The following is a 13755-nucleotide window of genomic DNA, read 5'->3' on the forward strand; positions in this document are numbered from 1 at the left end:
CTTGGATGAAAGGGGTGGACCCTTGGATGGAAAAGGTGGAGCCTTTGAACAGCAGGAGTTGAAAGGGCTGGAGACAGGATCTGCAAGCCCTTTCCATTGATGGTATTAAAAGGTCTTGCTGCTCCCCGCCTCCCTGCTAGCACACTGCCTGAGAGCCAGACACACAAGCCCTTTCACTGCTTCTCTTTAAAGGGCTTGTGCCTTCCCCGGGGCTGTTGCCTGACAGCCAGGGGGAAGGCGCGAGCCCTTTAAGTAGAAGCAGTTGAAAGGGCTCATGAGTCCCTAGCTCCCAGGCAATGGCCTAGCATGGGGCCGGAGCTGTGAGCTCTTTCAATTGCTTCTGTTTAAAGGGCTTGTGCCTGCAGGTAGCTGCCAGGCAATACAGCCACTCAGGAGGCACGAGACCTTTAAATAGAAACAGTAAAAAGGGGCTCGCAGCTGTGGCGACCCTAGTGCATTGCCAGGGAGCTGGAGCCATGCAAGCCCTTTCAACTGCTTCTATTTAAAGGGTTCCTGCCTTGCTGTTGGCTGCTAGGCAACACATTGACTGACAGGCACCTGGGAGGTGCCAGCCCTTTAAACAGAATGGGGCTTGTGTGGCTCCAGCTCCGAGGTAATGCGTTACAGCCCTAGGCAGGCCAGATCCAGCCCACTTAGTGGCTTTTGCCCAGCCCTGATCTAATCAATGGCTCTAGAAAGTTGGATTCTTTAAGCCCAGATAGTAACCCCCCCATTGTCTTTGAATCTGCTAAAAGTTGTTCTTCCCCAATTCCAGCGGTGTATCTAGGACAAGAAAAGTGGGTGGGCAGTGATGGGGAGAAGGGATGGAGGGCCCTGGGGGAGTAGGAATGGGGCAATGAGGATGGGGGAAGCCGGTAGGATCCAGCGCTCAGGGCTAGGCAGGAAGGGGGCAGAAAGAGATGAGAGCTGGAGGGATCCAGGGTCCTGGGGAGAGGAGCAGAAAGGAGAGAAGGTGCAGGAGGGATCTGGTGCCCTGACAAGAGGGCACAGAAGAGATGGGGGACCGGCTTTCCCCTACCCCTCTTACTTCTCAGCAGGCACCTGAGGCACACACTGGGACTTACGTGCCACCCACTCCTACCAACCCCAGCTTGAGTTTGCCAGCCTGGCCACATCATTATTTTGCCGACTCTGTACACTGCTGCCCAGTTTCTGGCTCCAGCACTAGCCCCCTCCCCCCAGCACCTCCTCCCTCACAGGGCTACGATTGGGGCCAGAGGCTGGGGCAGCAGCATGCAGCACCAACAAGAGTCATGTGACCAGGATAATGGACAGCTGGGGTCAGGAGTCCCAGTTTGTGGACTGGAGGGTGAGGGGGACTTCAGCCCAGATCTGGGTGGGCTTAGATGCTAAGGGTGTAGACCACAGCCAACCTGCAGCTAAGTACCTGCTGCATTCATTCCCAGAACCAATGTATTTGTGTCTGAATGATGAGCTATGATGAAGTTATTTGTTCTTTGGCAGGTAAGGTGGATGATTGCCTGCCTCATAGACTCATAGACTTTAAGGTCAGAAGGGACCATTATGATCATCTAGTCTGACCCCCTGCACAGTGCAGGCCACAGAATCTCGCCCACCCCTCTTAGAATAATCCTCTCACCTATGTCTCAGATACTGAAGCCTTCAAATACTTTGAAGGCCCCAACATGCAGAGAGTCCTTCAGCTGTGATCTGTGCCCAATGCTACAGAGGAAGGCGAAAAACCTCCAGGGCCTCTGCCAATCTACCCTGGAGGAAAATTCCTTCCTGACCCCAAATATGGCGATCAGCTAAACCCTGAGCATGTGGGCAAGACTCACCAGCCAGACACCCAGAAAGTTCCCTATAGCAACTCCTATCATCCCTCCATTGACCTATTTCCAACTGATAATGAATGGTCAATTAGTTACCAAGATCATGTTATTTCATCCAACCATCCCCTTATCATAGAATCATAGTACTGGAAGAGACCTCAGAAGGTCGTCAAGTCCAGCCCCCCGCTCCAGGCAGGACCAATCCCATCTAAATCAACCCGGCCAGGGCTTTGTCAAGCCAAGACTTAAACACCTCTAGGGATGGAGACCCCACCACTTCCCCAGGTAACCCATTCCAATGCTTCACTACCCTCCTAGTAAAATAGTTTTTCCTAATATCCAATCTGGACCTCTCCCACCACAACTTGAGACCATTGCTCCTTGTTCTGCCATCTGTCACTACTGAGAACAGCCTCTCTCCATCCTCTTTGGAACCTCCCTTCAGGAAGTTGAAGGCTGCTATCAAGTCCCCCCTCACTCTTCGCTTCTGCAGACTAAACAGACCCAAGTCCCTCAGCCTCTCCTCGTAGGTCATATGCTCCAGACCCCTAATCATTTTGGTTGCCCTCCGCTGGACCCTCTCCAATGCGTCCGCATCCTTTTTGTAGTGGGGGGCCCAGAACTGGACACAGTACTCCAGATGTGGCCTCACCAAAGCCGAATAAAGGGGAATAATGACATCTCTGGATCTGCTGGCAATGCTCCTCTTAATGCATCCTAATATGCCATTAGCCTTCTTGGCTACAAGGGCACACTGTTGACTCATATCTAGCTTCTCATCCACTGTAACCCCCAGGTCCTTTTCTGCAGAACTACTACTTAACTGATTGGTCCCCAGCCTGTAACTATGCTTGGGATTCTTCCATCCCAAGTGCAGGACTCTACACTTGTCTTTGTTGAATCTCATGAGATTTCTAGTGGCCCAATCCTGCCATTCCTTTTATTATTGAAAAAACAGCAAAAGGCCTGGTAGCACTTTATAGACTAACAAAACATGTAGATGGTATCATGAGCTTTCATGGGCACAGCCCACTTCTTCAAATGACCAGAGTGTTGAATGTCTAGGATGTCTACCCCCTGAAGCTTATTTTATTATTGGTAATTGTTTATTTATGTCCAGGGACCATTTGAGCTTTCATGCCTTGTGGTTGGAAATCCCCTCCTCTCCTGATGTTTTAAAGGGGAGAGCTGTATTTTAGGGGAAATAATTTTGTGGCATTTACACTTCTAGGGTTTCAAAAAGGCTTGGCTAGAAAGACAGAGATTCGTTATTGGACACTTGTATCTTTTCATGCTTGGCAACAGGACATGATGGCCCTAATCCTTCTTGCATTAAAATATAAGAGAGTAAATCTGGGCAGAAAAGCTTTATGACCAGTAGTAGGCGGCTATACACCAGGTTTTTCTCCTAATGCAGGTGGAAATTCTTAACTGGATGGTTATGCAGGCTGTAGCCTCTTTTGCACCAGAGTGCTAAAAAAGGGCTGGTTTTTAGCAGAGAATCTGGCCCCATATATTTAGACTGTATTATATGGCGCACCAGAGCTACTACATAGTATCCATTTTCACTCTGCTTCTGTTTGATTAAACAATAATGAAAAGAAAATTAAATAATGATATGAGTCCCAAGGGAAAAAAACCCTAATTTTCTATAATGTATGAAGTGAGAAGAAATACATTCCATAAGCACACTGTAAGGGGAAGAATTCAGTATGTCTGATTTTTTTTTACTTCAGACTCCACTGAAAACCTCACTTTCTGTTTGATCCTTATTTCTCCTCTATTTTCTTCTTGAGCACTGACTCTCCTGAATAAAAGCTCTCTTCAATCTTCAAATATGACTCCCAGACATTTTAATCCTTTATTCACAGCAAGAAGAGCTTTCTAACTACTAAAAAGGTGTTTACTGTGTTTCTCTCAATTGTTGATGGCACTTTTCTACTCATTTTTATCAGTGAACTCCCTCCTGATTTGTCTTTTGTGTGGCTGCTGAACTCACCAGTCTATATTCTGAAATTCTTTACCATGATTTAATGTAAATAGAAAGTAGGAGCTCATCAAAACATACAAATCCCATTCCTTGCAAAAGCATACAGGGCATGTCCCAAATATTGTTTATTTGGGGTATTTTATCATTTGAATAAAATCAATCACAAAAGGCCAGAAGTTTAATTTCTGGCAGAAATTTCGTATTTACATAGCACTCTACATGTTTTAATGGCATTACAGGCTGACAGAAGCATATTTATTTAGTAAATAAATTATCTAAGGGCTGAATAATTTTTCCCTTTTTCTTTCTGTCACGAGAATCACAGGTCCGATGATGCATACCCAAAAGGGGAAGGACAGAACCAGGTGGACCGTTTTAGCAAATAAAATATATTTATTTACAACAGTGATGAATTTATAGTATTCATAAAATCATAGAACCATAGAACTGGAAGAGACCTCAGAAGGTCATCAAGTCCAGCCCCCTGCTCTAGAAAGGACCAATTTCAACTAAATCAATCCGAACAAGGCTTTGTCAAGCCGAGACTTAAACACCTCTAGGGATGGAGACTCCACTACTTCCCTAGCTAACCCATTCCAGTGCTTCACCACCCTCCTAGTGAAATAGTTTTTCCTAATATCCAACCTGGACCTCTCCCACCACGACTTGAGACCATTGCTCCTTGTTCTGCCATCTGTCACTACTGAGAACAGCCTCTCTCCATCCTCTTTGGAACCTCCCTTCAGGAAGTTGAAGGCTGCTATCAAACCCTCCCCCCCCCCCCACTCTTCGCTTCTGCAGACTAAACAGACCCAACTCCCACAGCCTCTCCTCATAAGTCATAGGCTCCAGCCCCCTAATCATTTTGGTTGCCCTCCGCTGGACCCTCTCCAATGCGTCCATATCCTTTTTGTAGTGGGGGGGCCCAGAACTGGACACAATACTCCAGATGTGGCCTCACCAGAGCCAAATAAAGGGGAATAATGACATCTCTGGATCTGCTGGCAATGCTCCTCTTAATGCAACCTAATATGCCATTAGCCTTCTTGGCTACAAGGGCACACTGTTGACTCATATCCAGCTTCTCATCCACTGTAAGCCCCAGGTCCTTTTCTGCAGAACTACTACTTAACTGGTTGGTCCCCAGCTTGTAACTATGCTTGGGATTCTTCTGTCCCAAGTATAGGCCTCTACACTTGTCCTTGTTGAACCTCATCAGATTTCTTGTGGCCCAATCCTCCAATTTGTCTGTGTCACTCTGGACCCTATCTCTGCCCTCCACCATATCTACCTCTCCCCCCAGCTTAGTGTCATCCGCAAACGTGCTGAGGGTGCAATCCATCCCCTCATCCAGGTCATTAATAAATATATTGAACAAAACCGATCCTAGACCCGAACCTTGGGGCACTCTGCTAGAAACAGATCGCCATCCTGACATCGAACCGTTGATCACGACCCCCTGGGCCGGGCTTTCTAGCCATCTTTCTATCCATCTTACCGTCCATTTATCCAATCCACAATCCCTTAACTTGCTGGCAAGAATATTGTGGGAGACCGTATCAAAAGCCTTGCTAAAGTCAAGGTATATCACATCCACTGACTTTCCCACATCCACAGAGCTAGTTACCTCATCACAGAAGCTAATCAGATTGGTCAGGCATGACTTTCCCTTTGTGAATCCATGCTGACTATTCCTAATCACTTTCCTCTCATCCAAGTGCCTCAAAATGAATTCCTTAAGGATCCCTTCCATGATTTTTCCAGGAAAGACTAACTGGCATATAGTTCCCTGGATTGTCCTTCTTCCCTTTTTTGAAGATGGGCACTACATTTGCCTTTTTCCAATCATCTGGGATTTCTCCCGATCTCCACTACTTTTCAAAGATAATGGACAAAGGCTCCTCAATGACATTTGCCAACTCCCTCAGTGTCCTCGGATGAGTTCCTAACCTGTTCTTTACCCACCACAGGCTGTCCATCTTCATCCCATCTTGCGTCACTTAGCGCATTAGTCTGGGAGCCGACCTTGTCCGTGAATACAGAGGCAAAGAAAGCATTGAGTCCTTCAGCTTCCCCCACATCATCTGTCACAAGTTACCTCCTTCATCCAGTAGGGGCCGCACACCCTCTCTGATCACCTTCCTCTTGTTAACATGCCTGTAGAAACCTTTCTTGTTATCCTTCACATCCTTAGCCAGTCACGATTCCATTTGTGCTTTCGCCTTCCTGATAATCCCCCGGCATTCTCGAGCTATACATTTAAACTCCTCCCTGGTCACTTGTCCAAGTTTCCACTTTTTGTAAGCTTCCTTTTTGTGCTTAAGTTCACCAAGGAGTTCCCCTATAAGCCAATCCGGTCTCCTACCATGTTTGCCTCTCTTGCTACGCGTTGGGATGGTTTCTTTCTGTGCCGTCAATAAGGCTTCTTCAAAATACTTCCAGCTGTCCTGGACTCCTTTCCCCTTCATGTTAGCATCCCAGGGGATTCTGCCTATCAGATCTCTGAGGGAGTCAAAATCTGCTTTTTGGAAGTCCAAGGTGTGTATTTTACTAGTCTCTTTTCTTCCTTTGGTCAGGATCCTGAAATCTACCATCTCATGATCGCTGCTTCCCACGTTGTCACCCACCTCCACTTCCCCTATTAGTTCCTCTCTGTTTGTGAGCAGAAGGTCAAGCTGCGCACAGCCCCTGGTAGGATCCTTCAAGAAGTTATCCCCAACATTCTCCAAAAACTTCCTGGATTGTCTGTGTACTGCCGTATTGGTTTCCCAACAGAGGTCAGGGTGATCAAAGTCCCCCATGAGAACCAGGGTCTGTGATCTGGAAGCTTCTCTCAGTTGTCCGAAGAAAGCCTCATCTACCTCATCCATCTGATTCGGTGGCCTGTAGCAGACACCAACCACAACATCACTGCTGTTGTTTGCTCCTTTAAACTTAACCCATAGACTCTCAACAGGCTTTTCTCCCTCTTTATATTGGAGTTCAGAGCAATAGTACTGCTCTCTTACATATAGTGCAACTCCTCCTCCTTTTCTCCCCTGCCTGTTCTTCCTGAACAGTCTATACCCTTCCATGACAGAGCTCCAGTCATGCGAGTCATCCCACCAAGTCTCTGTTATCCCAATTAAATCATATTTCTTGGACGGGGCCAGAGCCTCCAGTTCTTCCTGTTTGTTGCCCAGGCTTCTCGCATTAGTGTACAAACACTTCAGGTGTTTGATTGCCCTATCTTCTCCATTCGAAACAGGGGTCCTCCTTTCTTGCTCCTTCCTCTCTGCATTTCTTCCTGGTATCCAACTTTCCCACTCCCCTCAGGGTTTTGGTAACTATCCCCCAATGAACCTAGTTTAAAGCCCTCCTCACTAGGTTTGCAAGCCTGCCCGCGAAGATGTTCCTTCCTCTTCATTAGGTGGACCCCATCTCTTCCTTATAATCCTTGTGCCCAGAACAGAATCCCATGGTCGAAGAAACCAAAGCCCTCTCTCGGGCACCACCTGCTCAACCACGCATTTACGTCCTCAATTCGACGATCCCTGCCCAGTCCTTTCCCTTCAACAGGGAGGATGGACGAGAACACCACTTGTGCTCCAAATTCTTGGATCCTTCTTCCCAGCGCTACATAATCTGCAGTAACCCGCTCAAGGTCATTCTTGGCCGTATCATTAGTTCCCAGGTGGAGAAGCAGGAAGGGGTAGCGATCTGAAGGTTTGATCAGCTTCGTAAGCTTCTCAGTGACATCCTGAATGCGAGCTCCCGATAAGCAGCACACCTCTCGAGATTCCAGGTCCGGACAGCAGAGGGATGGCTCAGTCCCTCTTAGGAGGAAGTCCCCGACCACCATCACCCGTCGTTTTCTTTTGGGGGTGGTGGCCGTTGAACCCCCATCCCTAGGACTACGCATCCCATGCCTTCCAGTAGATGGTGTTCCCTTCTGGTTTCCTCCTTGTGAGGTCCCTTCCAAAGCTTTCAGCACTGCAGACCCTGTGGAGAGAGCTTGAAAGCTATTACTTACCTCTATAGCATTGGGGGGATTCCCGTGTTAGCCTTTTTCTCCTTCGAGAAGTTACATGCTGCCAGTTCTCTTCTTGGTCACGTACTGCCCTCTCTGGCTCCTCTGCCTGCCGTGCTTGAAGGATTAAACACTGCCTTCTATCGAGGAAGTCTTCATCCTCTCTGATCGAGCGTAGGGTCGACACTTGGGCCTCCAATCCTCTTAAATTTTTCTTCCAAAATGTTGACCAGCTTGCACTTTGTGCAGATGAAATCTGTTCTTTCTTCTGGGAAGAAGACAAACATGGCACATGCTGTGCAGGTAACAGCAGCAGACCCATCACCATCCATCGCTGCTGTCCTGGAGAAGGGATTTAAAAAGAAAGGCAAGAGAACGTTACACCCTTTCCCCTCCCCTTCCCAACTCCCTCTCTAAACTCCCTGTTAGCACTCACCTGTTCACAAGCTCCTTGGTCGCTTGCCCACTGCCTTATAAAGCCCTGGAGTGCCTGAAAGTCCCTCCCCCTACCAAGGCTCAGCCAATCAGCAGAGGCTTCTAGAATTCAAACTAATTAGAAGCCAACAGTTTCCACCTGCCAATCACAGCTAATCACAGCACAAACTCCACCAAGGGGAGGGGAAGGGCAATGGAGAAGTGGAAAAAAAAAAGCCTCACTCACAAACATAGGGGGAAAAAAACAAACAAAAGCAAAAAAGAACACACAGGAACACTCACTCCCAAACACAGGCTCAGCACACAGCAAGAAAGCCCCAATAACAACACACACTACCCTCAAGAGTCCTGTATCTGCTTCTCCTTTACCTGGAGAACTCCCTCTCTAAACTCCCGGTCTATTCTAAGATTTTTAATAGACCGTGTTAATAATGAATTTACAATATTTATTATATTTATTCTACGATTTCTAGTTAAACGTGTCAGAAATATAAGGATGGGAATGGCAAGGGGAATAGTCTCTATTCTAAAGATATCCAGCTACACTAATTAATAACAATAATAACTACAAACTCTATGTACTACTAAAAACAACTACAACACTAAGCTTATACAACAAAGAAAATCAAATCATACATACCAACTTACACAGCAGATGGAACATTTCAAAGATATCCGTTCGGTTGCGCCTGAGAGTCGGGGGAGGTAGCTGGTCAGTTGATCATGCCGGCAGTGCTTTGGAGTATACGGGAAGGCACACACATGGTGGTACGTGTCTTGTGTAGACCTCCTCGAGCGAACTGTGCGATGGGTATTTATCCCCAAATCTGCACATTGCTTTCCCGCTTGCATATTACCATATATGGCCCAACAGTCACCAAGTGGGGGTCTGTGTCCCAGGGGTTGGGCCGAAACTGTGCAGGTTTCATGCGACCAGGTAAGCCCTGCAGTTCTCACACCAAGGTGATGGGTGGGAGAGTATGAGGCTATTTTCCCCTTTTCACACCTTCCCTGTTTCTAAAGGCAATGGCATGCAGGAAGGGTGCGGCCGGTTTCTCCCAAGGTGTACTGCAGCCCATTACAGCAAGAGCGGCCTGGACAAACTTTTTTACTGGGGTGGCAGTTTTTTCTCTAACACTTTCCAGTCCGCTTCACTGTTCCTTTCTATACTGCCTCCATCCTTTAAGTTGCACTGGACTCCTTGTTGTTTTTTCTATGTACTGCAACTGCATTTTTTTAAATTACTGCAAAACAATCAAGTGTCCTCTGTTTCTACAAGCCAGAATGACAATACTGAACTCACCATGACAATTACAGGGTGGAGAAGACAATGTCACTAATCGTCCCCACCACTGCTTAAAAGGTACATTTCCCATTGAGGTCAATGGGGCTCGGCTATTTTATATGTAAAGCTGAGAAATGTATATGTCAATAACATGATAGCAATGCCTATATTGTGTAAATAATTTCTAATACGAATTGCCAAATGAGACCACTTCCCAACCTGCTTACAAAGGGCCTGATGCAATTTAAACTTTAAGCTGGCATTGGGCCCAAAGCAACCTGTTGATATTACCCAAGAAGATCCAATTAACATTTAGTCACCCTTCAAAAATATAAGGGACCAATCAGTAAAAGCCCTACTGCCTGGTGGAGGTGATCTTTGAAGAAAATTGGAGACTTTGAATTGACTGCTGGCAGCAGCACTTTCTCTCACTGGACGTGGGGTGTTTAGCACAGGTTTCACTTTGTGTGTCAGAATAACTCAGAAATGCCTTGTCACAGCTAACTCCATTCAGATCTAGGCAACATGCAGCCCAAAGACAGAAGAACAAAATCCCTTGAATCTGGAAGTCAAAACATCTCACCGCTTCCCAGACTTCACAAAGGGCTTGTTCACCCTGACACACAAGTCATGACAACCGTGTCTGAAGAGAGACGATACATCGTGCCTCTCTGTGGACAAGTGTTTTCATGTGGCATTTTAACATGCTATTAAATCTCAGCTGCTTGGATGAGGAAGACTCACAGAGAGTTTGTCCATAATCCACACTGGAGTGATGCAGTGATTTCACTGCTGTGGTAACAGACCGGATTTCTCTGTGGGCTCTTGTGGAGCAGCAGGGAGCATAGGGCGGTGTCTTGGGGGGAAAGGCTGGGGGTGCCTCTATTTCTGTGGTTCTCAAACTTTTTGGTCCATGGACCACCTGTCTCAATATAAATCTTTCTGCAGACCACCAGTTGCTAATGGAAACTCACTCTTAATTACACCCAAACCATTTTGCTAGAGCTGTAGCTAGGGAGAATGGTTTAATTTAAATTATTGAACAGATTAAGTGTTTTAACTTTCTTGTATTAGTTTATCAAACTTCATTTTAAATAAAGTAAAATATTAATTATTTTATTTTATGTCCAACACAAAAGGTTTCAGTGTTTCCTTTATTTATGGCAGGGGTGAACAACCTTTTTTGGGTCGGGGACCACTGACCCACAGAAAAATCAGTTGGGGACTACACAAGTGAGAAACAAAACATCTCCTCCCAAACCCCCCAACCTTCACTGATGTGGCCCCCAGCAGAGGCTCCTCACTCCTCTGGCACTCCACAGGACTAGGGCAAGGAACCAAATTTTCTTTTATGGTGGATTTTATGGACCCCCTTAGGTTCTGGGGTGGGGACAAAAATGAGAGGTTCACTGTGTGGGACAGGAATGGGGTATAGAATCTGGGAGGGGTGGGGTGCATAAGGGGAAGAGGTTGTAAGGTATGGTTGGTAGGTAGGGTGCAGAAGCAAGCTGGGAGTAGGGTGTCTGGGCGGGGGGAGGGAGCAGTAACAAGTAGCCAGGAGGGAGGGTGCAGGAGCAATGGTGGATGCAGGAGCAAACTGGGGGTAGGCTGCCTGACCAGGAGGGAGGGTACAGAGTCTGGCTAGGCAGGAGGGTGCAGTAGTGGACTGGCAGTAGGGTGTCTGACCAGGAGGGAGGGTGCAGAGTCTGGCCAGGAGGGAGGGTGCAGGAGGGGACTTGGGGTAGGGATAGGGGTTGGACCTCCCTGGTTTGGCACCCTCGGGACCTGACTGAGCCTGTATTGGCTCCTGGAGTGGCACCCCTCCTCCCCCCAGGCCAGCTTAGCTGCGTGCTGGTTCCCTGTGTCCTCCCGCAGCCCAGCTGAGCCCCACACCAGTTCTCTGCACCTCCCCTTGCAGTTCAGCTGAGCCACGCATCTGTTCCCTGTGCCCCCCCCCCCCACCCCAGCCTAGCTGAGCTCCATGCAGGTTCCCTGCACACCCTCCCTAGCCTAGCTGAGCCCCTATCGGAGGCAGCAGGCAAGAGAGCAGGAGCTGGTGCTGGGGGGAAGACGACTTAAAAGCCAGATGCCCCAGCACCATCTCCGCAGGAAACAGGGGAGGGAGGGGGCTAGCAGGGACTGGGCATGAGCCAGGAATCAACTGATTCCTGGCCCGCACCCAATCCCAAATGCTGTGCCTCTGCTTTTTAAATGTTTTAAGAGCGGGGGGGGAGGGGGACGGAAGGGGAAGAGAGCAGAGGAACCCAGCATGAGACAGGACAGCTGATTCCCAGCTCACTGCCAACCAGACAGGGTCTTAATATATTTAAAAGGCAGAGCCGCAGCATTGTTAACTCCCAGGCTGGGAGCAATCCCTACTGCAGCTCCCCCATTTATCAATTGATTACATTTGGACTCGCCATGGAGCAAAACTGCCCCAACAGGCATGTGTGGAGAGACTGGGCTGGGGACAGGCTGTGGCTCCTGCTGCAGTAGCTGGGGCACACAGCCCGACAAATTCATGGGAGGGACGGGGTGTGCATAGGGAGGGAGGAAGGGGGATAGGGTGTATGTGGGGATGGGCAGTGCAGTAAAGGGGAATGATGAGGAGGATATAGGAATGGAGCCAGGGGGATGGCCAGTGTGGGGGTGGGGAGGAGTTAGGGAAGGATGGGGGCAGGAGGAAGGAGGTGGGGGTAGGAATAGCTGAAACAAAAAACAGGACTATGTAGTACTTTAAAGAGTAACAAGATGGTTTATTAGGTGATGAGCTTTCGTGGGCCAGACCCACTTCCTCAGATCAAATAGTGGAAGAAAATTGGCATGACCATATATAGCAAAGGATACAATAAAAAAAAGAACAATATGAAAAGGACAAATCAAATTTCAGAACAGAGGGGAGATAAGGGGGGGGAGGTAAATGTCTGTGAGCTAATGATATTAGAGGTGATAATTGGGGAAGCTATCTTTGTAATGGGTAAGATAATTAGTGTCTTTGTTGAGACCTAGGTGTAAAGTGTCAAATTTAAGCATGAATGACAGTTCAGAGGATTCTCTTTCAAGTCTGGTGTTAAAATGTCTTTGAAGCAGGATGCAGGTGGTTAAGTCCTTGAGACAATGCCCTTTCTGGCTGAAATGGCAAGAAAATGGTAGGGATAGGCAGTGTGGGGAGAGGTTAGGGAGGATGGTTAGTAAAGGAATGGAGGCAGAGAGATGAAATTGAAGTCCAGGTTGCGGGTGGCAGGGGGTGGAGGAGAGCAAGAGCCTGGGCTGGCCTGGCAGGGAGGGGGAAAGCTGGGGCTGGCCAGGTCTCGGCCCTGCCCAATGGTCAGAGTGGGGAGAGCCAGGACTGCCGGCCTTGGCACAGCAGCTGCAGGAGGGGATGGGGTGGGGGCAGGAAGTGGACAGGCTGCAGCTGCCAGGCCCTCCCCAGCAGTAGGGGGTAGGGGTGGGGCTGCCTTCCCCCTGAAACAGGGGATTGGCAAGCATAGCGAGCAGGGGGCACCCCCCATAAAACTTGGAATTACTTTTTCATTTTAATTTAAGAAGTTGCATGTGTTTTGGGAATGACGCAAGTGCCATATTTGGCTCCATACAGAACCAGCGGTTGCTGACCCCGGACCTACACTTGACTGAATTCTGCCCTTCTGTACAACTCAGGGCAGCGCCTCTCTTCAAAGTGACCCGAGTGCCTAGCGCACAGCGGGCAGAAGCGAGCGCGGAAAGGTAGCCCCGGGCCATCCGCCGCGAGCTTTGCTCAGTTCTCCGGGGGGAACGGAGGCCCTGGCTGGGTTACCGTATTTCTTGATTCCAACGTGCATCACTGAATTTACTGCGCTAACGCACACCGCGCTGTGATGGAGCCTTGCCAATAGAGCACTTAAACCTTCGGTCTCAGCTGAGCATTACCGTATTTGAACGGCAGGGTGGCGCTTCCTGGCCGGCAGGCACAGCCCTGCCTTACTCAGTAGGCTAAGGACACTACCATATTTACTCAGTGAAACACGCAGCTCTAGGGGGACATTACCGTATTTACTGAATTCCCACCTGGAGATCTACACCATGTTTAATGGGCGAATCACGAAGACCTGGCTCAGCGCGCCCTCAGCTTTAGATTAGTGAAGCACTAACCGTGCCCTGAGGCAGGCTTTGCCGCATTCATGTTGGGAAGTGGGAAACCCGGAGTCCTGGGTGTGCACTGCCGCATTTAATGGACTAATCA

Source organism: Pelodiscus sinensis, chromosome 5 (genome assembly GCF_052426305.1).
Source record: "Pelodiscus sinensis isolate ZL-2025 chromosome 5, ASM5242630v1, whole genome shotgun sequence".
NCBI classification, from domain to species: Eukaryota; Metazoa; Chordata; order Testudines; family Trionychidae; genus Pelodiscus; species Pelodiscus sinensis.